Source organism: Periplaneta americana, chromosome 14, assembly GCF_040183065.1.
Source record: "Periplaneta americana isolate PAMFEO1 chromosome 14, P.americana_PAMFEO1_priV1, whole genome shotgun sequence".
NCBI lineage: Eukaryota > Metazoa > Arthropoda > Insecta > Blattodea > Blattidae > Periplaneta > Periplaneta americana.
In genome coordinates, this window is record NC_091130.1 from 145,492,841 (window position 1) to 145,518,158 (window position 25,318).

Consider the following 25,318-nt stretch of genomic DNA (forward strand, 5'->3'; position numbering starts at 1 on the left):
CACAGAAAAATAGATTTGAAAATAAAATGAATATTTATTGTAAATTAATATTCTCCTCCGCTACATTCATCTAGTAACTTCAGGCAGCCAATAAAAAGTTACTAGATTTGTAATCAGAAATTTAAAAAAAGAATTCTTCGATGAAAAACAATTTTGACTGCTCTTTAAATTCCACGCCCCCTTCCAGCCTTAATTTAAAAAGTGTAAACATACGAATATTTGTAATCAGAATTGAGCTGAATCCATTTGGGGTATGAAAATATAAATTCTGAATAAGTGAAATAGCTAAAGAAAAATTGGAAACATTTTCATGATATTCAGTGGAGTTTTCCCTTAAGTTAACGCTTACGTTATGTTTAATTTTTATTGTGAATGAGCCTTAACTTTCAATTTTTATTTTTTTTTTACCGAAAAGTGATGTTTGTGTTTCGTAGTGTTAAAATTGAGTGCGTAATGAAAAAAACTATTGAAAAAGCCACCGATATACTCCGAACTCTGCAAAGTTCATAGGAGAACGTGTAATTAATCGATATTATCTGTAATTCACTGGATGATTGTCAGGTACCCAATGGTTTGTCTCCTTCCAAATCCCTGAAACTTTTAATAACGAAGCACATGCGACGGATTTGCGAGCTTTCGCTGTTTTTGAACTTGGCGTTACAATTAATTGGCATGAACCGTGGATCAAGAACCATCGCGACAACTGTAATTTTGCCGATTCTCTCAACTTATCATTTTCCACTCTACCCACTAACTACAAAATCCCCCCCTTCCCAACCACCCCCCTCCCATGTGCTCGGTCAGCGCTGTTGGAATTAGGATTATAGGACGAGGGTCGAAGTGGGAGGTGGGGTACCCAGGGGTGTGCGGAGAGGGAAGGGATGTAGCGCTTAGCGAACCATTTATTGGTAATCGTTATTGGTTTTGTGGTGCGCCTAGCAAGAGTTGAATAGTTAACGTAGCTCCAATACTTTGCTGTAGATATGATCAGCCGGTCTATTCTGTAATGGACCATGATGCTTCTCCACTTATCGATAGTACGAGCATATCTCTATCCGATCCCATAATGCCTTATCCCTGTAGCTAAGTGTAAACTCCCATGTCATGAATTCTAAAATTTGGTAAATCGCGTGGTTCCCGATTTTTCATTGAAGAAAACAGAACTACGTTATGATATCTCATAATAAACAATTTATACTTACTTACTTACTGGCTTTTAAGGAACCCGGAGGTTCATTGCCGCCCTCACATAAGCCCGCCATTGGTCCCTATCCTGAGCAAGATTAATCCAGTCTCTACCATCATATCCCACCTCCCTCAAATCCATTTTGATATTACCTTCCCATCTACGTCTCAGCCTCCCCAAAGGGCTTTTTCCCTCAGGCCTCCCAACTAACACTCTATATGCATTTCTGGATTCGCCCATACGTGCTACATACCCTGCCCATCTCAAACGTCTGGATTTAATGTTCCTAATTATGTCAGGTGAAGAATACAATGCATGCAGTTCTGTGTTGTGCAACTTTCTCCATTCTCCTGTAACCTCATCCCTCTTAACCCCAAATAATTTCCTAAGAACCTTCTTCTCAAGCACCTTTAACGTATATTCCTCTCTCAAAGTGAGAGTCCAAGTTTCACAACCATAAAGAACAACCGGTAATATAACTGTTTTATAAATTCTTTCAGATTTTTTGACAGCAGACTAGATGACAAAAGCTTCTCAACCGAATAATAACACGCATTTCCCATATTTATTCTGTGTTTAATTTCCTCCCGAGTGTCATTTATAATTGTTACTGTTGCTCCAAGATATTTGAATTTTTCCACCTCTTCAAAAGATAAATCTCCAAAATAAATATAAAAATAACAAAATTAAAATTTCTAAGAATCATCAAGTGTAATTGATAGCAGTCATTTAGCTTTCATTTAAGGCAAGATTTGTGATTCGGGTTCCTTGAAAGCCATTTGTAAGTGAGTAAGTAAATATAAACAGTACAATAACACAGATTACAACAAGATCCTATATTATAATAAACCATCACAATTGAAAAAGTTTATAACCAATATGCACAAGAATGTAAGACTAATATTTACCAATTAATTATCTAACCCTATGTTAAGTTCCCTTAAGAATTTCTTTAATTTTCAGTTTAAATTTAATCGCACTTACGTTAGCTGAATAAGGTACACAGAAATTAATTTGTTATATAGTTTATGCAGGGACATCATTTTATTTTTACTTCAATTTTTATTGTACCTGAGTTTTGGAATGTACTTCACTCCCACCCCTTCTACTAGTAAACTTCCAACCGTTCTCCACACAGAGCCGAGGGCGCGTAAGCAGTACTGAGTTGCTGGGTATAGTACGTTTCAGAAATATGTTCGCGTTTTCCAGGGACGAAAGAGCTTTCAATATTGAATCATATTTTCGTACGGGTACTGTCGTCCGTTTCCCTATGTCGCATCCCGGTTTCCCCCACCTGCTTCTGTTCGCCCCTTTGTAAAGTCTAGTAGCTGGGCTATCTTAGCTCTTTTCTGAAAACATTAATTTCTGTTAGGAATTGGACGTCTACGTAATATTATTCAAGTGTGTAAAATAACTTAAATAAAAGGGCCTCCTTAAGTAATTAACTGTCACGTGATTTTCCCCCCTTTCTACAACCCTGCGACAAAACCACTTGAACGGACAGTAGATAGCATTTCTGAGTGATTTTATCTTTTCGGATCGGGCAGAAGTGAAGATTGAATTTACAGTACGTAAGGTACTCTTTTATAGAGTAGGTACAGAATTATTTCAACATGAGTTACTCGTACGAAGGACGAAACTGGTAATTGGAATTAGGTACAATAGTCTATAGTGCGATAATATGGACAAAAGAACTGAAGCCTGTAACGAAATGAACGGCCACCATTTTCTAAAATGTGTTTTAAATATCCATATTATAATTATTTTTCAATTTAACTTCATTCTCTATATTGTACGATAATGTACTGTAACAGTACAATATACACTGCATAATTAATACGTCCGAATGGATAGCTCAATTCGTGTGTAAAACACTAAGTGTTAATACAGTACTGTATTTTGATTAAACAAAAACCTAATGAAAATTATCAAACTCGAAATTGCGATATTTCCTAGTTTACATAAATGGATGAACTACTTTTCTTCCCTCCTATACCTAGTAAAGTGATTTTTATTTTACGCCAGTATCATCGAACTCCGTCGTGGAAAGGGTAGCAAACGGTGTTTCCTGTTTTAATCGTCAATAGAAAGGTATAGCCAGGTTAATATTAAAAATGTTAGTAAAAATAAAATGATGTCCCTGTAGTTTTAAGCCGTAGCTGAAGCCATCAAATGTCGGATGTAATATCAGTGTTGTAAGACACAATGATTTGGCGATGGGAAAAGTTACTAAGGTATAGTAATTTATTTAAACGCGCGGGTATTATTGAGGACCAGGATTCGAACACGCGGCCCTGGAAGACGCGAGGGGTGAGGCATGATCTCTTCGCCGCTGTGTATTGAAATATCACACAGAGTTCCCTCGTGACGCAGGCGAGCTCGACGCCGCCATTTTAATCAAACAAATGGCAATCGCTGGGAGTGCCGCCACCGTGGTCATGGGTCTGTGGTGACGTCCTCCCAGTTAAGTAAAGGGGGAGGGGGTGGTGTATACCTTGTTTCCTCTGAGTTTGTCCTACCAGCTGCTTTCCAATGCGAGTTTCAGTTGCGCATGTTTTGTGACTTAGTTTGCCCATTTCCTCGTCTTGGATTCGAGCGATATAGGCACTGATCTTATTATAATAATAATAATAATAATAATAATAATAATAATAATAATAATAATAATAATTCTTTATATCTTATTACCGTAATACTCTTTCTCGTATTCATCACCATCTACTTCTCTCTTTTTTTTTTTTTTCGTTGTTGGTAACCCTATAGCATCTATTAGATGCTTTATGGTTGTGCTAACAGATGGAGTTACTTGTCAACAATGTGACGCTGAAACGTGTGTTCAGGTTACTGCCCAGCGACAGTCCTGATGTATTTTTATACTTGTGATGATTGGTTAATTAATATTAACCCGGCACAATCACACTCACATTCATTCAGATTTCCAGACTCTAGAACCTAGGGAATTCTTCTTCTTCAAGAAAAATTCACCGAGAGCCGAACCTGGGACCTACAGATCTGAAAGCCAGCATGCATATCTTATTACCGTAATACTCTTTCTCGTATTCATCACTATCTACTTCTCTCTCTTTTTTTTTTCGTTGTTGGTAACCCTATAGCATCTATTAGATGCTTTATGGTTGTGCTAACAGATGGATTTACTTGTCAACAATGTGACGCTGAAACGTCTGTTCAGGTTACTGCCCAGCGACAGTCCTGATGTATTTTTATATTTGTGATGATTGGTTAATTAATATTAACCCGGCACAATCACACTCACATTCATTCAGATTTCCAGACTCTAGAACCTAGGGAATTCTTCTTCTTCAAGAAAAATTCACCGAGAGCCGAACCTGGGACCTACAGATCTGAAAGCCAGCATGCATATCTTATTACCGTAATACTCTTTCTCGTATTCATCACTATCTACTTCTCTCTTTTTTTTTTTTCGTTGTTGGTAACCCTATAGCATCTATTAGATGCTTTATGGTTGTGCTAACAGATGGATTTACTTGTCAACAATGTGACGCTGAAACGTCTGTTCAGGTTACTGCCCAGCGACAGTCCTGATGTATTTTTATATTTGTGATGATTGGTTAATTAATATTAACCCGGCACAATCACACTCACATTCATTCAGATTTCCAGACTCTAGAACCTAGGGAATTCTTCTTCTTCAAGAAAAATTCACCGAGAGCCGAACCTGGGACCTACAGATCTGAAAGCCAGCATGCATATCTTATTACCGCAATACTCTTTCTCGTATTCATCACTATCTACTTCTCTCTTTTTTTTTCGTTGTTGGTAACCCTATAGCATCTATTAGATGCTTTATGGTTGTGCTAACAGATGGAGTTACTTGTCAACAATGTGACGCTGAAACTTCTGTTCAGGTTACTGCCCAGCGACAGTCCTGATGTATTTTTATATTTGTGATGATTGGTTAATTAATATTAACCCGGCATACTCACATTCTTACAGATTTCCAGACTCGAGAACCTAGGGAATTCTTCTTCAAGAAAAATTCACCGAGAGCCGAACCCGGGACCTCCAGATCTGAAAGCCAGCATGCTGACCAACAGATCACGGAGGCAATCTTCTCCCTTTTTGTGTCATCATCGTTTTCTGTTCGTATATCTTAATCTGTAATAATTTCTATTTTTAATCATAATCATCATCATCATTACAAATTATTTTCAGTTTCGTCTTCATCTTCTTCACTTGCAATCTACATTTTCACTTTCATTTTCATTTTTAATTTCGTCATCATCTTTATCGTCACCATCTTCATTTTCACGTTCAATTTCATCATCTACTTCACTTTTAATTTCGTCTTCATCTTCATTTTCAGTTTCATCATCATCTTCTTCTTCACCAGGAATGTCAGTTTCACATTGAACTTCATTGTCTTCATTTTTAATTCCGTCATCATCACCACCTTCAGTTTCATTATCTTCAGTTTCTTCTTTATATTCATGTTCACTTTGAATTTCATCTTCACTTTCAATTTCACCTTCTTCAATTTCGTCATCATTTTCACTTAGGCCTACTTTTAATTTCGTCATCATCTTCATCTTTATTTTCAGTTTCGTCTTCATCTTCTTCGCTTGCAAGCTTCATTTTCACCTTCAACTTCATCTTCATTGTTAATTTCATCATCTTCAGTTTCGTCACCATCTTCATTTTCACGTTCAGTTTCATCATGTACTTCACTTTCAATTTCGTTATCATCTTCACTAGCAATTTCATCTTCATCTTCACTTCTATATTTCGCTTTTAATTTCGTCATCTTCATTTTTAGTTTCATCATGTTCTTCACGAGGAATCTCATTTTCATTTTCTCTTTGAACTTCGTCTTCAGTTTAATTTCGTCATCATTATCACCACCTTCAGTTTCATCTTCAGTTTTGTCATTATATTCATCTTCACTTTCAATTTTGTCATCATCTTCACTTGCAATTTCATCTTCGTCTTCTTCAATTGCAATCTTCATTTTCACTTTCAACTTCATCTTCATTTTTAATTTCGTCATCATCTTTAGTTTCGTCACCGTCTTCATTTCCACGTTCAGTTTCATCATGTACTTCACTTTCAATTTCTTCATCATCTTTATATTCACGTTATTTTTCCTTATCTTCACTTTCAATTTCTTCATCATCCTTATATCCACATTATTTTTCACTATCTTCACTTTCAATTTCTTCTTCATCTTTATATTCACGTTAATTTTTCATTATCTTCAGTTTTAATTTCATCATCTTTATATTCACTTTATTTTTCATTATCTTCACTTTCAATTCCTTCATCATCTTTATATCCACGTTATTTTTCATTATCTTCACTTTCAATTCCTTCATCATCTTTATATCCACGTTATTTTTCATTATCTTCACTTTCAATTTCTTCATCTTTATATTCGCGTTATTTTTCCTTATCTTCACTTTCAATTTCTTCATCATCCTTATATCCACATTATTTTTCATTATCTTCACTTTCAATTCCTTCATCATCCTTATATCCACATTATTTTTCATTATCTTCACTTTCAATTTTTTATCATCTTTATATCCACGTTATTTTTCATTATCTTCACTTTCAATTTCTTCATCTTTATATTCACGTTATTTTTCATTATCTTCAGTTTCAATTTCTTCATTATTTTTAAATTCACGTTATTTTTCATTATCTTCAGTTTTAATTTCATCATCTTTATATTTACTTTATTTTTCATTATCTCCACTTTCAATTTCATCATCTTTATATTCACGTTATTTTTCATTATCCTCACTTTCAATTTCTTCATCATCTTCATATTCATGTTATTTTTCATTATCTTCACTTTCAGTTCCATCATCATTTTTATATTCACGTTAGTTTTCATTATCTTCACTTTCAATTTCTTCATTATTTTTAAATTCACGTTATTTTTCATTATCTTCAGTTTTAATTTCATCATCTTTATATTTACTCTATTTTTCATTATCTCCACTTTCAATTTCTTCATCATCTTTTTTATTCACGTTATTTTTCATTATCCTCACTTTCAATTTCTTCATCATCTTCATATTCATGTTATTTTTCATTATCTTCACTTTCAGTTTCGTTATCATCTTCACTTGCAATTTCATCTTCACCTTCATATCTATATTTCACTTTTAATTTCGTCGTCATCTTCATTTTCACTTTGAACTTCGTCTTCACTTTTAATTTCATCATCACAATCACCATCTTCAGTTTCATCATCTTCAGTTTCGTCATTGTATCCATCTTCACTTTCAATGTCATCATCTTCAGTTTCGTCACCAGCTCCTTCTTCAGTTATATCTGTATTTTAATATTAGATGTTCTCAAAGTTACAAAATATTATTGCCCGGTGCAGACACTTGCTGATACGAGCAGCTGTCAATCTCGAAAGTTGAATCATGAGATTTAAAGACTCTGAACAGAATGTTCCGCTTCGGTATTTGCCATAATTCCCCCCCACCAACAATAAAAACGTTCTAAGTCCCTTTCTTTCGTTCTTAATGTCTCCATCTTCTTGTCTTCTTCTTTTTACTCCAGTACTTTATTATCTTTCCCTCATGTTTTTCTCTCTGACTTCGTGACTCTTATAATTTCTTCTTTTTTTTCCCTGTACTCGTGCAAGGGATGGAGGATCCAAGACCATCGTCCCGAAAAATTGCAACTTAAATCACATTTTTATATAATAATATGAAAGAAAAGACATGTATAGCGGTTGGTAGCCGCTGTTCCCATCCCGTACTCAAAGACTTGATGCAAAGGCATGGAAAATTCATATAAAAATTCTGCGATGCAGAACTCGTCTTGTCTCGTGTAGCCGCCACCGCTTCAGATAGAATATTTCATTCGACGTTAATAAACCCATGGGAGACTTCCCTGTGCGCTCTCTCTCTCCATTCATCCACTCCTTTCAATTATCTGCCATCGCAGGGATGCACCATGCTGGCGCGGATGAAAATCGCGCGTTATTTTCTTTTCGGAAGGGAGAAACTCTTTCAAGCCCGCGTTACACGTTGCAGGCCTTTCCATGCGCGTATACAAAGTCGTCCTTATTTCTTAGTCATTTAACATTTTTCATCGTTTATCTTGCATCATATTCACACAGCTTTAACTTTAAACTTTAGGTAGACATGTGGCGGTCCTCCAAGACAGTACGGGGCATCGAATTCGCAATATAGAAACGCTTATGCCCAAGACGGTAATCGAATTCGGTCCATAACATTCATACAACGCGAAATATCTACCTAACTGTTGCATATGTCAGGATCTGCTTCCAAATATTCATATACACAGGGTGTTTCCGAGGTGGTGTTACAAACTTTCAGGGATGATGGCGAAAGCCACATGTATCAATTTGAGATCAGGAAGCCTGGTCCGGAAATTACCGAGTTATAAATGCTCATGCCCCTACAGAACAGAAAGACGACCATATAAAGGATAGCTTCTATGAGAAGTCAGTATAGGTCAGTTTCTGTTAGATTCGTTTCCAATTCACTGTGGGCTAAAGCAAGGAGATGCACTATCACCTTTACTTTTTAACTTTGCTCTAGAGTATGCCATTAGGAAAGTCCAGGATAACAGAGAAGGTTTGGAATTGAACGGGTTACATCAGCTACTTGTCTATGCGGATGACGTGAATATGTTAGGAGAAAATCCACAAACGATTAGGGAAAACACGGGAATTTTACTTGAACCAAGTAAAGAGATAGGTTTGGAAGTAAATACCGAAAAAAACAAAGTATATGATTATGTCTCGTGACGTGAATATTGTACGAAATGGAAATATAAAAACTGGAAATTTATCTTTTGAAGAGGTGGAGAAGTTCAAATATCTGGGAGCAACAGTACTAAATATAAATGATACTCGGGAGGAAATTAAACACAGAATAAATATTGGAAATGTGTGTTATTATTCGGTTGAGAAGCTTTTATCATCCAGTCTGTTGTCGAAAAATCTGAAAGTTAGAATTTATAAAACAGTTATATTACCGGTTGTTCTGTATGGTTGTGAAACTTGGACTCTCACTTTGAGAGAGAAACATAGGTTAAGGATGTTTGTGAATAAGGTGCTTAGGAAAATATTTGGGGCTAAGAGGGATGAAGTAACAGGAGAATGGAGAAAGTTACACAACGCAGAACTGCACGCATTGTATTCTTCACCTGACATAATTAGGAACATTAAATCCAGACGTTTGAGATGGGCAGGGCATGTAGCACGTATGGGCGAATCCAGAAATGCAAATAGAGTGTTAATTGGGAGGCTGGAGAGAAAAAGACCTTTGGGGAGGCCGAGACGTAGGTGGAAGTATAATATTAAAATGGATTTGAGGGATTTGGGATACGATGATAGAGACTGGATTAATCTTGCTCAGGATAGGGACCAATGGCGGGCTTATGTGAGGGCGCCAATGAACCTCCGGGTTCCTTAAAAGCCTTTAAGTATTATTATTATTATTATTATTATTATTATTATTATTATTATTACATCCCTTGACTTTATTTTGGTGACTGCATCGTGTAACACGGTGCCTTTTTAAAGTCTCACCATGGAAAGAAAAAGTGTTATAGAGAAGTAAAGTGCTCCTAATGGCGCTTTAAATAATCTTCCTACAATATCTCATCATTTAAACCACTCCGCAACCCCCTCCCCTCCCACTTCCAGCGGATAATATACGCCGTCTGTGTTCTTTTTTCAGCTTCCACCACCCTCTTTGCTCTCTCCTCCATACTTTCTTCTTTTCGCAACACAGAAGTTACTTAATTCGGAAATGAATCATGGCAAAACTGATAAAATGAGATTAATAGCTGATTTATGGATAAGTAGTGAACTTTTATATAAACGAAAGGAAGAAAAAGTGGAAGTGCTACTTGACGCTTATCCCCTGTCGCTGCTGCATCCCCGAGAACCTTCGAGACCTTCTTATCCATAACAAAGAAATGCTGAGTATGCTCAGATCTGGCGTACAGGCAGGCTCTGTCGATATTCTGAACTGGGTGAAGATTCCTGTCCATTCGCCGATATTAGATTGACCCAGATGACAAGATTGCTTTCCGAAATGTGCTTAATGACTAAGCTCCGGATCCTTAGGTTCGAACCTATTCTGTTGCTTTCTCGTTACTTTCGAAATATCGCTTTTCTACACCACAGTCCGTATATACCACTTCCTGTGTAACGTTTTTTTTTCAATTCACTTCTGACTAAAGCAAAGAAATGTACAATCACCTTTGCTCTTTAAGTTTGCTCTAGAATATGACATTAGGAAAGTCCAGGATAACAGAGAGGGTTTGGAATTGAACGGGTTACATCAGCTCCTTGTCTATGCGGATGACGTGAATATGTTCGGAGAAAATCCACAAACGATTAGGGAAAATACAGGAATTTTACTGGAAGCAAGTAAAGCGATAGGTTTGGAAGTAAATCTCGAAAAGACAAAGTATATGATTATGTCTCGTGACCAGAACATAATACGAAATGGAAATGTAAAAATTGCAAATTTATACTTTGAAGAGATGGAAAAATTCAAATATCTTGGAACAACAATAGCAAATATAAATGACACTCAGAAGCAAATTAAACGCAGAATAAATATGGGAAATGCTTGTTATTATTCGGTTGAGAAGCTTTCATCATCCAGTCTGCTCTCGAAAAAGCTGAGAGTTAGAATTTATAAAACAGTTATATTACCGGTTGTTCTGTATGGTTGTGAAACTTGGACTCTCACTTTGAGAGAGGAACAGAGATTATGACTGTTTGAGAGCACATTTGTCTGTGGTATAATTTCGTGGTAAATTTAAAAAGAAATAGCACGAAATTACCCATGTCACGAAATTAGCCAAGTTTAGCCTACTGTATAGTGATGATCACGTAAAGCAGTTCCTAAAAGGCTAATTTGGCGGACTCTTCAGTGTTGCCAACTAATATCAGATATCACCAAATAGGGTAACATCACAATACTATGTACAATATAATAATAATAATAATAATAATAATAATTATTATTATTATTATTATTATTATAGTAGTAGTAGTAGTAGTAGTAGTAGTAGTAGTAGTAGTAGTAGTAATAATAATATTTACTTACAAATGGCTTTTAAGGAACCCGGAGGTTCATTGCTGCCCTCACATAAGCCCTATCATAAGCATATCATAAGCAAGATTAATCCAGTCCCTACCATCATATCCCATCTCCCTCAAATACAGTTTAATATTATCCTTCCATCTACGTCTCGGGCCCCCCAAAGCTCTTTTTCCCCTTCGGCCTCCCAACTAACACTCTATATGCATTTCTGGATTCGTCCATACGTGCTACATGCCCTGCCCATCTCAAACGTTTAGATTTAATGTTCCTAATTATGTCAAGTGAAGAATGCAATGCGTGCAGTTCTGCGTTGTGTAACTTTCTCCATTCTCCTGTAACTTCATTCCTCTTAGCCCCAAATATTTTCCTAAGAACCTTATTCTCAGAGACCCTTAATCTGTTCCTCTCTCAAAGTGCCAAGTCTCACAGCCATACATAACAACAGGTAGTAGTAATAATACTTACTTACTTACTTACAAATGGCTTTTAATGAACCCGAAGGTTCATTGCCGCCCTCACATAAGCCCGCCATCGGTCCCTATCCTGTGCAAGATTAATCCAGTCTCTATCACCATATCTCACCTTCCCTCAAAATAATAATAATAATAATAATAATAATAATAATAATAATAATAATAATGATAATAATAATAATAATAATAATAATAATAATAATAATAATACAACGATGTCTTACTTATTTACTAAAGTTCATCTTTATGTTGGGAGGTTTTTTTCTAAATTTGTGAAAGAGTAGGCCTGTATTTTCCTCCTGAACCTCTCGCGCATTATGTTGGTAAATATTAGATTAATATAATCTAATATTAAAATGTATTTTGTCCGACAACTTGAAATTCATTGCTTTGACTAAACACTTCACGATTCACGAGGCCTAACCTAAAAATATATTTTGTTTGGTCACGTGAAATGATTAGTATAAACTCCGAAAAGCGAATACCACTTCGAAATGTATGCTTAAGAATACTTACTCCTAATCATTTTGCTATTCTAGTTACAATTGCTGCCAACGTACGCATAATTCCTTCTTCATTATCTTCTTTCTTCAGTTCATTATACATGTGAACTATAGATTCCTGAAGTGTACTCTGAATGGCACACACTTTCTTTCTTGGAGGAGTCACTGCCATGCTATTTCTCTCTTTGACATTATTGTAAAAAAAAATCTAAACACGAAAGAAATCAATTAAAATGTGAAATGGCATTTCTATCAATCTCACAACTGCATGCATCACACCGTATGTTATATTTATTTACACTTATCTGACTACAATCTAGAATTGTAACCACAACACAACGCAACACATACAATATCTATTATGTATTAATATAATATTGATATTTTTTAATTATTAGTATGCTCAAATTTCTCGTCCACCTCTGCTTCGGCATGTGGACGTGAGGCCAGCAGCCGGCTGGTCGGTCTTGGCCCTTCATGTGCTGTAGTGCCATGGATGGTCAAATTTCACTAGCTTCCAGTAATCGGCTCAGAAATCTGGTACAATTTGAATTTTCAGAATTTGCATTACCGACAACTGCTGTCACTGCTGCCAACATAACAGTTAGAAAATCACTAGGCTACCAGTTGTAGTATTTCTCAGTATTGAAATTCGAAACGAAGTTGACAAAACAAAATTTAACCTTCAGACTTGAAAATCAGCACAATCCACAAGCATATGTTGTAATGGGGGGGGGGGAAATGGTTAGGATTTACCCTTACGGCATTAAGTAAGCTGATCCGGACTATATATCATGATCATATTACCCCATCCCTGGAAGCAATAGGTTGGCTTAAACTAGATAAGAAAAGAAATTTACATTCACTTCTCTTTCTCTTCGAAATCTTGAACTCTTCTGTTCCTTCGTACCTGTCGTCTCGCTTCACTTACCTTTCTTCCCACCATAATCTGAACACACGCTCTCGTCATGAAACAATACTACCAATACCATCCCATCGCACCTCCTCATACTCATCTTCTTTCACAATAGCCCTGCCAAGACTCTGGAATTCGCTACCTGCTAGCATCAGGGACTGTCGAAATAAAATTGAATTCAAACGAAAACTTACTAGGCACTTGGTCAGTAATTGATTTCTTGTAAATAGTTTCCTTAATCTATCACAAAATATTTCAATATCCAGTAATTTCATCACTATACAATTTTGTTATTCTAGATTTAATTTGTAATTCAATAAATATAAAATATTCTTTGTTTTTTTATGATAAATTATCTAGCTTTCATTAGTCAGGTAATCATTTCGTACTTTGATTTTTATTGTAATTGTAATTGTAAATTTAATACTAACTGTAATTTTATTCTTCATATTATAGTTGGAATCTCCTGGTAGAGGGGCAGAGAAGGCCTGACGGCCTTATCTCTACCAGGTTAAATAAATAAATACTAAATAGGGGAAACTCGGCAAATTTGGCAATATGGGAAATTTGGCAATATTCTTGTATTTCTTTTATTGCCAAATTTCCTCCAGAGTTTTAAGGAGATCAATGAAACCTTCATAGACTGCAACATCCGACTGTACTTTTAGTTTTCGTTTCATCCGAATCCGCACATTATAGTGGCAGATTTTGTTACTAATAGAAAGAAGTGTTGAATACTTCCTTTTGACGTGGTGGTTATGTGGACGTGTGTATACAAAGACGGAAAGAAAGTGTTGTTCATTACCTACGTTTGTTTGTGCATTATATATCAAAAGCTGAGATTCCATATTATAAGGCAAGCCATTTAAATAATTAATATTTTCTGTTAATAACTCATCAGGCCTTAGCTCGTTCTATGTTCTTCTTAGCCAAAAATGTCTTCTCCAGGGTAGTGTGAATTAACCATTTTCCTTTATAGTGATATATTGCTGCTCTCTTTGAACAAGAATGTGTACTCGATGGTAGAATTTAAGAGTAGGGACGTATGAGGAATTTTTACAGTCTTCAATGTAGCACTGTGTGTGGTGTGTTGCAGATATCAAGGGAACGAGGACATTAATCTGAAAAATATTCCAAAGTTGATTTGCGGTCTGCGGTTGGGAGTGTTTTGAAAGATAGATGGTCGACTTACAGAGCTTCTAAGAAGTACAATGTGCCCTATAACAACTTAAAGAGGTTTCAGTATGCATCCTCAGAACCTGATGACGTTGTCATTCCCAAGAAAGGACGACCCCTAGCTCTAACCGTTTAGGAAGAGCAAAAACTGGTGACATATATAATCAAAATGCAAGACCTTGGGTTTGGGGTTTCGGCAAAAAAAATTAGAAGACAACCCTTCAATATAGTTAATAAGAGTGGTCGGAAAAATCCATTCAATTCTTTTTTCTTGCTTTTGTTTTGTGTTTATGTTTAGTGACTTCTTGTCCCAGTAAATTTAGTCTTATAAACCTTGTATAACTGATTTATTTTGAAAAATTTACTTTTTAATCCTATTGCCTAATTATCCCTGTACTATTGGGAATTTATCCTGATGAAGTACCAAATCTGGAAACATGTCATTTGTTATTTATTAGTGTGTTATGTGTAAAGTAATTTAGATTTGTAGAATTTTCTTTCAGAGGTTTATTGGGATTTAATGTTTAAACACATTCCATAATAGAGGAATATTTAATTTCGAAATATGTAACTACAAACTGTGTCAAAATACAAATATTGCCAAATTAGACAAGTCTCCCCTACTAATACTATATATTGACTGTTGACTTGCTTTTTTCATCTCGTAGCTTATTTCCAGAAACTTGTTTTAAAAACCGTACTTTTAAAGACCTACATAAGAAAATTTAATGAAATTCAACGTAGATGTTTTTCCAGGTTTTGTGTTTGACTGAATGTGCGTGAATATTTTATGATAGCTAGACACACGCAGCTTGCGCTCTTACCTCCCCCTTCTCGCCCGCCATATCTGAAGTGCTTGTATCGAAGTTCTACACAACTCCTGCTCGCCGCTACAAGTGACTTAACCATCACAAGTTTAAAACTTGGAGGTTTGCTACACTCATCGGCGCCACACAGCCCTCGGTTAAGAGAGGCGTGGAGGGGTAGAAGTCTCAGCTTTTGGGGGTTTGCGGTCTCTAAGAGGCCTATATAGACACTAAATAGGCCTTACTTAAACTTAGCTCGCTTCTCCTTGAATAATAATTATGTTTTCCTAATTGCGGCAAAGTTGTTAAGTGCAAAGCACCATCTCACGCCCCCCACCCCCGCCGAGCGCCAAGTCTTGGAGCCAAGGAGTTTTGCAGCGCTTTAGCGCGCTTCATTTGGCACATGAATTATTCAAAGGTGTTCGCCTGTTCTTCTACTTGTGTGTGACGCACGGCTATGCAGATGAGTTCTGTTGGGCCGCCTCCCGTGATGCCGCCAGTCTCGGCTTCCACTGCAGAATCCCCTCTGAAAACTTGTAAAAATTAAACCTATGGAATTAGTGGGAAGTGTATCCGTTCTCGAGCTGAAATACCGGGAACTACAAGTGAATTTGTGCTAGAAATGATGTCAGTGTGCAGGTTTCCTCGAGTCCTGTTCTATCATTTTACGAAATCGATGATGAGGACCAAGTTTTTACCAAAATTAAAAAAAAAAAAGAGTAATGCAATATCGTATTTACAGTTAAAATGTGATAGTAATTTCGTGTATAGAGCACATCTAGGTCACAAAGCATCGGTAGACATAACGGCTCGGTTAGAGAAGCCAACGTACTATGGTAGGGAACGATCATGATTTTGAAATCGAATGTAGGAAACAGAAAACGAATGTAGGTAAATTTTCATTTATACTAATAATAAATCTGTAGCCGAAATTTTTCTGGTAATTTTCGATTTTCCAAAAATAATTGGTCCTAACATATATAATTAACCGCCCTGAAACCGAAAATCACTTTTTTGAAATTTTTGTTTGTATGTCTGTCTGGATGTTTCTTACCTTTTCACGCGATAATGGCTGAACCGATTTATATGAAAACTGGAATATAAATTAAGTTCGTTGTAACTTAGAATTTAGGCTATATGGCATTCAAAATATTTTATTTAAAAGGGGGGTTATAACGGGGCTTGAATTAAATAAATCCAAATATCTCCCTTATTATTAATTTTCACGAAAAATATTACGTAACAAAAGTTTCTTCAAAAACAATTTCCGATAAGTTTTATTATATGCTAAATTTTGATAGGACTGATATTTAATGAGATAAATGAGTTTCAAAATTATGTAATGAAATAAAAAACAAATGACTTCGTCTATAAGGGGCCTTGGACAACAACAATCGAAAGCTATGAAACATAGCCTACAGATAATGTTTCTGTGTTTGTATGAAGTAATATCGGAAGCTAAATTAACCGATTTGTATAATTAATTATTAATTCACCATTGGAAAGTGTAGTTTCTCTAGATGAACATAATGCTATAATGTTATTACAGTAACTTCTAAGTGAATCGAGGACAGGTAAGATTAAAATAGCTTCTTATGCACAGAAAACTTGATAGGCTATTCTGTACATTCGTTTCCTGTATTTCCTAAAATATTTTTATGACCAAATGAGTGGTCTCTGGATCAAAATGATAGCATTTTAATTTTTTTAATACAATTTAGATTAAGTAACATATTAAACGATTTATCCTTGTATCAAACACGAATGCTCCCTGGATCAAATGTCCTATTTTAATTATGCAATTACTTTATATTTATTTCTAACGGGAGCAGCGGAGCGCACGGGTACGGCTAGTTTTTAAATAGAACTATAAATGATTGGAATGACCTACCCGCAGCGGTCTTTGAGGACTGTCCTTCCTTAAGGAGATTCAAGAATAACTTAAAAAGTTGTGTATAAAGTGCAAATTAAAATTAAAGTGACATTTATTTTTAAGGCGACATGTATTTATTTAGCCTGACGAGTTACTCCCTTGGTTTGAATTGTAAATTATTTATAAATAGCGTGTAAGAGGGCCTTAGACTAGAAATGCTTAGCTTAAATGTAGTTCTGTTTATAAGTATGCATAAGGGTGTAATTATTTCTCTTATTGAAACTGTTGCATCAGTGAAGCGTGATGACTCAGTGAAGTTATGGTTTACAATGGCAGTGAATAGTTTCGATCAGTGATAATTTATAGTGTCAATGAAATGTGTTCTATAATGTCAGTGAAATGTGTTCTATAGTGTCAGTGAAATGTGTTCTATAGTGTCAGTGAAATGTGTTCTATAGTGTCAGTGAAATGTGTTCTAAAGTGTCAGTGAAATGTGTCATAGTGCCAGTACAGTGAGATGAGAGTAAGTGAAAGATTATCCGTACCAATGTGAAACTTATGTAGTGCCTATACATATGTAGGTTGTAATGTAAAATTAGGTTTACTTATTAATTAGGTTATTTTATGTATTATTATTATTATTATTATTATTATTATTATTATTATTATTATTAATTGTAATTGTTGTGTATAATTGTATTGAGTATTCTTATTGTATTGTGTATTGTAATTTTATTGTGTTTGTTTTATATTTTGTATACCACTGTCACCGGGTGCTTGCCCACTTGCAGTGTAAATAAATACATACATACATACATTTTTACCGTGTTTTATCATACATTGTCTCTTTTCCCTCTATCAACAAACAAGTGTAACTAAATTCCTTGTAGATATTGAAACCTCTCCTAGGAGGGTACCTATGCTCAGACTTAATTCAATACACCTTGTCCCACTTAGAGGGATCGAGAAATAAATGCCCACCACTTAAAATCAGATAAAGATATCGTTATGTTGTACATCTGACAAGATAGAGAAACTGTCCAAGTTTATGCAACAAAGTTTGAAAAGAGCTACATCCGTAATTTTCGTTAGTTTGTTGCTAGGGCACTAAAAAAAAAAAGCCTGGCGCCGTTTTATAGGAGAACATACTATGGTAAACATGAGGACACTACAGCACAAAGTACAGTGCGTGCTATGGCTAGCACTGAATGTTCGGTGTGGATTAACGAGGAACTCCGTCATTGGACCATTCTTCTTCGTAGAGACTGCAGTTACAGGAAATGAGTATCTGGACAAGTTGCAGAACTTTGTTGCTGACCAACTTCCCTCAGGATCGGTTTTTTCAGAAGGATGATGGCCTTATCATCAACGGATGCGTAAGTTCTTGGAAGAAAAATTCCCCGGTAGGTGGATCGGAAGACGAAGACCCCTTGTCTGGCCACCCAGGTCAATTACGGAAATCCACTTATAGCTTAATTTCGAATTTGAACTACATGGATTCGAACTCGTGTGTATTTGCATAGAAAAACGAACGTCCTCTTGTCATCCCTTTCTCGGGCTCCTATTATGATAATTCGGAAGCAGAAATAAGTTATTTTGTTGCGACTTGCAGCGTGCGAAATTTATTAGTCCATCGCTGTATAAACATGTGCAGAAATCGAGATAAGTCGAAGCAGCTAGTCGATGATAGATGTCGCGGCAGCGAGGTGACTTCGGGAGCGCAATTCGCCCGCACGTCCAGTCCTGATTTATGCGCGCTTGGAGTCGTGATAGCACACGAGCACGGGACGGAAGCGTCGAACGCATTCTGCCTGTTTAACCACAAGAATTCCCCGATTATCAATCGAAAGACTGACTTTGCGTGGTGACTTTATGCAACTTGCTCTGTTAAACGTTACGGTTGTACTGCATAATAATACTTACAAACTTACAAATGGATTTTAGAGAACCCGGAGGTTCATTGCCGCCCCCACATAAGCCCGCCATCGGTCCCTATCGTGAACAAGATTAATCCAGTCTCTACCATCGTACCACACCTTCCTCAAATCCATTTTAATATTATCCTCCAATCTACGTCTGAGTCTCTCCAAAGGTCCCTCAAATCTTACGACTGTAGTCGCGACGCTGTTATTCCCGGCGTGACTCCTCCTCTTTGCTTACGTCCTAGGAAGTGAAGGCTCTATAAAGTCTAGGTAGGTAGTATCGTTCGCCATTTTTGTTCTTTCGTTGCCGAGCAACCATACGAGGAATCTATTTGCCACACCGTTAAACATTATCATGTCGTAGCTCCTATGATAATAAATCAAACGCACTGTAATTCAGCAAATAATTGAGCGGCAAATAACGTCTTCGTGTGCTTTCTGCGAACGCCAACGAAAGAGCCAAAATGGCGGGCGATTATATTAAGTATTTATCGAGCCTTAAGAAATGAATGACGTCTTCCTCAGCGAATTACAAGACGCACACGTTTAAATGTAGCCGACCTGCAACGCGATTGGCTGCATTTCTAGATTCGCCCATATGTGCTACATGTCCTGCTCATCTCAAACGCCTGGATGTAATATTCCTAGAAATTCACTATAACGAAGTAATTTCGGAGGTCCCTATGATTTCGTTATAGTGGTATTTTATAATAATCTATGACCTTGTAAATCAGCCATATTGTTGCTTAACTCAGTTCTATACAAAAATCTAGTCATCAATGATTGTAGACCATTAAAGAAAATAATACATTTGCCGCATAATTTATCTTCCTGTTCTTTTACACCTAACATCCCTAAAAGTAATATACCGGTGCTGTATTTCTTTATAATATGTATGTATGTATGTATGTATGTATGTATGTATGTATGTATGTATGTATGTATGCAATAATGAAATGAAATGAAATGAAATGTATGTATGTATCCAATGCCTAACCACTTCACTTTACGTGATTAGCAGAGACCGGGACTTTGACAGAATGTCTTTTTAAATATGTTAAATCTATCTTCATTTTGAAAGTAAATCTGTACGAATTATATCTTTATGATTGAAACGTCACAGTTTTATGTTGCCCTTTTCTGCCTTTTTAAATATAAATGCCTAATTTACCAAATAAATGCTTTCTTTGCCTTTATTTGATTATTTATCTGTTATTTATTAATTTATTATTAAAAATTGCCTACAGGTATATTTTAATTCATTTCTATAACCGCTACAATGAAAGTGACTTCACCGAATGTATATTATTGTCTTTCAGTCAGTTCATATTCTCTTTGCAACAATGAGTGCTGCCGTGCAAAAATGTATAACAGTAAGCGTTTTAATTATCGCTTGTGTTTATTTGACAAGCCAACAATGAGAGCGGGTCTAACGTTATTTTTAACGGTTATTTTTCTTTCAGTTTTCATTGCGACGTTGTTGTAGCTAGCTAAATATTTCATATCGCAACATATCACAAAAATGCACTTTCCAAGGCTACTGGGAAGAAGATTTCTTTGCTTCCAACAGTAATTGCAACATCGAGTCGAAAATATCAATTTGCATTCGACTTATGTAAAGCTTTTCTTGCTGCCGAAATCCCTTTGTGGAAAGTCCATGGTTGTGGGTCTAGTGAAAGATTTTTGTAATTGCCTTTTATTGCGTATTAGGTATTTATGATGCCTTTTTGCCTGCCTATTTTAATGATTCATAATGCCTAAACTTCCGGTCTCTGTTGATTAGGGTTCCGCATATTGCTCATATATGGCTGGACTATGACCCATTTTCTAATTGCACACCACTTCGGCAGGCCACGCTGTACATTATGTGTATCTGTGGAGAGTTATGTGTAAGTCTTCGTGTAATAGTAATGTAAAGATTGGGTAAGGATGATGATGGAGATGGGGAAGGGAGAAGGGGAAACCCGGTGCCGGCACGTAGCCTACTCCTGTCGAATAGCACCAAGAGGGCCGTCGGGCTTAAAACGTTCTCGTCCAACGGAGGAATCACTAACAACAGTGACATATGCCTTCTCTTCATATGCACTGCGGAGAGATTTTGGGTTTAACCCAGGCATATTGGTGCACACAATCTAGTGATTAGAAGTTGTGCACCTCCAAGTTCCGAGATAGAAACTTTACATGAACATTTCTGACCCATCCGGAAATCGAACCCAGGCCGGCTAGTCTGGAAGCACACACGCTACCGCAGAGCTAACTCGGCGGACTTTCTTTTAAAAAATGAAACATAATTGCTATTTTTTAGTTTTTATGACAGAAATAGTGAGATTTTTCTTAAAGACCGCCAATTTTCACGATAATTCCCGACAAATTTACTGTCATAAATCAGTCACATTTGTGATAAAACCTTCGTACACTGCTTGGCGTCTTTCATTACAAATTCTGCAGTGGAGTAAAGTGGGAGGAGATATGCAAGAATACCGCGAGGCGTGTTCTCTTGGTTTAAGATTCTGACAGCGTTCTCCAGGCCGCTCAACTGCATCGGAGCGAGAAGTGAACAATTTAATATTGCAAACGCCGTTGAAGTGGAACTCCACATCAGCGAGGAGGCTACCCTTTGCCTCTCTCCTCGCTTCCTTTGTTTGTTTCTGCGTTTGTTTAAAGCTCCGTAAATTTGTTGGCGGGGGTGGCGGTGCGTAATGAACTAAAGTGATATCGTGATGGGAGCGGCTCGTCCTTAAAAATCGAACAAGACATCTGGTGTCTGGCGCTCAACCCACCAGCAGGCTTCCTGATGATCATCATTACGTACTCCGCCCGATTCAGAGTCCCAGCTACCCCTAGATAAAGTGAACTTCGCTGTTACGTTGCTGAAACTTCTGTATCTCGGAATTTGAGGATCAAAAATGATGATGATGATGATGATGATGATAATGATGATGATTTTCAGAAAAATAGTAACCTTAAGTGAAGTATATATATATATATTATTTTAATGTACCGAAGTACATATGATATTTCCATGCAGATATTCTGCGTCATCATACGATGAAAGAGTAATGGAACGGAGAAAAATTCTCTCCGGCGCCGGGATTTGAACCCGGGTTTTCAGCTCTACGTGCTGATGCTTTATCCACTAAGCCACACCGGATACCACCCCGGCGTCGGACAGAATTGTCTCTGATTAAGTTCCAACTCTTGGGTTCCCTCTAGTGGCCACCCTCTGCACTACGTCATAGATGTCTATGAACGTAGGACCGAAGTCCACACATGTGCTGAGGTGCACTCGTTGTGAGTGACTATCATAGGTACATCGGTACATTAAAATAATATATATATATATATATATATATATATATATATATATATGTTATGCGTAAATCACTTTGTGATTTAAGACGGCGCTTATTCCGTCGGATCCCGGCCAACTAGTCACTCATAACCTTCATTTCTCACACTAGTTTATTAAACCTTGTCGGACCGTAAAGAAAACAACTAACGCAATGTCCATATTTTACTGTATATGTTGTACAATATTATAGTATTGTGAAATTTTAATTTGTGCGAGATCGTGCGTATTTGCTTGTTTTCCCGCACAGAACCAATACGCGGTAAGTATGAAATACCACATTCAGTATTCCCAACGTAACACACATAACAATTTCCCTCTTCTTACCGCTTAAGCGCGACATTCATTTTACTGATTTAGGCTTTTAACATATTATTTTTAGAGACGTTTAACATAGTAATAATTATAAATTGGAAACTTACCACTGCAATTTCACCTAAATTGCAATGTTAATTATTGATTTTAAATATTTGCAAAAATTAAGTATAGTCTACTACTCCACGAAACTTATTGCATTCTTGATGCAATTAACATTAAGGAAGCCGTGAAAAAATCAACAAGATTCCAGATGCCGATGTTATTACTGCAATATGCTATATAAATAATATTGTTAAAATATTAAAATGAAAAAAAAAATCATTACATAACCTTACCGTTTGTTTTAAGTTCGCATTTATAGACTGGTGGGAAAAAAAAGACAGACGTATATCACGGCCTGCTGGAGTATAGTAAACACAGAAAACATTTTATAGCAACAATGTTGAAGAAAGATATTTTGGTTTTCCGAAGTTGCCGTCATTAAACAGTAACCAAGATGGAGATTTCATTGCAACTAATGAGAAATTCGTCTTTCAGGTATGTAATAAACGATCTTCGCACAAAATAATGTACGATACACGAGCGGTATGTTTGTTTTCATGTTCTCCGGAATTAATAAAGGTCAACTACGTTTCGCTTTTTCAATCTTTTCCTCGACCATGAAAACGTCAACATACCGCTCTTGTAACGTATATTACTATTTCCTACCAATTTTTTTCCATTATTCTATTAAAATTATAGCATATAGTCTATTAACCTTTTATATCCTATAGGATACTTTGTCAATTTAAGGGTTAAGATCAGATTTAGAGACGATAATGTATACATTAATTCCATAAAAGAAAGAATTTGTTGGGCTCTTAGGAATCCTGTAAATGCGTGAATGAAGCGGTTGCTGGGAGACGAGCTGTCTTGTGTGGGAGTGTCGTGTCACATCGACTGTTCGTGACTGATCACTGCAAACAACAGGTCGAGTCGCTGGAGACGCATCGGGACAAAATTTGATTTGATATTCACACAGGAGATCTGCAAATCGAAGGCGAAGAGGGGAACAAGACACGCTTCACCTTTCGTATATCATTTGTTTCTCTCTTTTGTTCACTTGTCTATTATGAACCGATCTTGTATACTCATTGTGTTTCGAATAAAGTGTGTCTTGCGTATAAAACTGCTTATCTTGGAGACATGTCTACGCGTTTACGCGTTCTTTGAGATAGTACAGTGCGTAATAGGAAAAATACAAAGTAGAACTGTATAACCTTTACATTTACAAGGTTTAGGCCTGCAAAGGGCCTTACCATTCACATTTCCATCGAGTTCTTGGTCTTTATGCCGTTTCTCTTGCCGTTGTTTGTAGTTTAGAAGCATTGTTGGTAGTCTGTGATCTTAATTCGCCCGACTATTCGTAATTCTGTATTTGTTGTATGTATATATATATATATATATATATATATATATATATATATATATATAATTTGAACTGGTAATGGAAATTACCGGAAAACGGCTGAACGGATTTTAATGAGTGACCCCTCATTTTCTTGCCTGGCATCCAAAGTTTTTCGGAAAAGTAGTAGTTTTCAGTGAAATGTCAATTTTCCTACATAGTTTTCCTATTTTCCAAAATCCATCTGTTGTCAGTGTTGAGAACTAATTTTATTGAATCACGGCTGACTTGCTTGAATTTCAGAACAAAACACACACTACAATAAACAATAGGCTATTACACGAAGGCCATGACTTGCATGATTGTCGACATATTTAGAGCTCAATTCAATTTATTATTAAAACTTATTCTGCAGTGTATAATTTTCTGAGTACAACTGTGTATTGGAAATCTACGAAACTTGAGGTGGTTTGATGACATTATTACCATTAGAAATTAAATATTATTATAGTTAATATCATGATGCATCTATTTTTCATTAATTGTACATAATATTAATGCTCTATTGATGACATGAAAGTGAAACGTTTTGAGGTTATGTAAGTAAATGTAGAGAATATCTTAATTTAGATCTTCATTTAATAATTTACCGAGTGACTGCTATATATAACTACAAAACTTAAGTAAAATAATAATATTGTTATTAAAAATCAAATATTTTTATACTTATTAAACCAGTGGAGTTGGGTCTTTTTCGTATACTTAATGGCGGTGTAGTGTAGATATTGATATGTGTCATTGTCTTCAGTATTGGCTCGAGAGAGCGCAAAAATTACAGCTCCTAAGGAAAGATAAAAAAGGTATTACTTACTGATAAAATAAGAGGCCTAGAAAATTGTGTAGTCTCCAGAACATTTCAGCAAGATCTCTTAGTAGGATAAAATGATTTTACGCTCTACATTTTAAGTTCTACATGCAGCAACTATACGAAAATGCTATTGTTCGAAAGCTTAGCAAACCTGGCATTTTTTTAACTTTTGCCTACAATCCACAATGACCTGAAATAGCTACTGCTATCGTCCTGACATTGATACTTGCGTTTTCGCGTTGAAACTCAAAAACTGAAGTTGGATAGGTTCAAGAAAAAGTATTTGGCCTAAAAAAATCCATTCAGAGGGAGTATGTTTCATTATTATGGAAGCAAATAACTATCAAAAAGACAAGTATTCTTCATTGAAAATAAATCTGAAAAATTTTTATTTGAACGTCTAATGAACTTAGTTTGCAGCAGCATTTGCTGCACAAGCCACTAGTA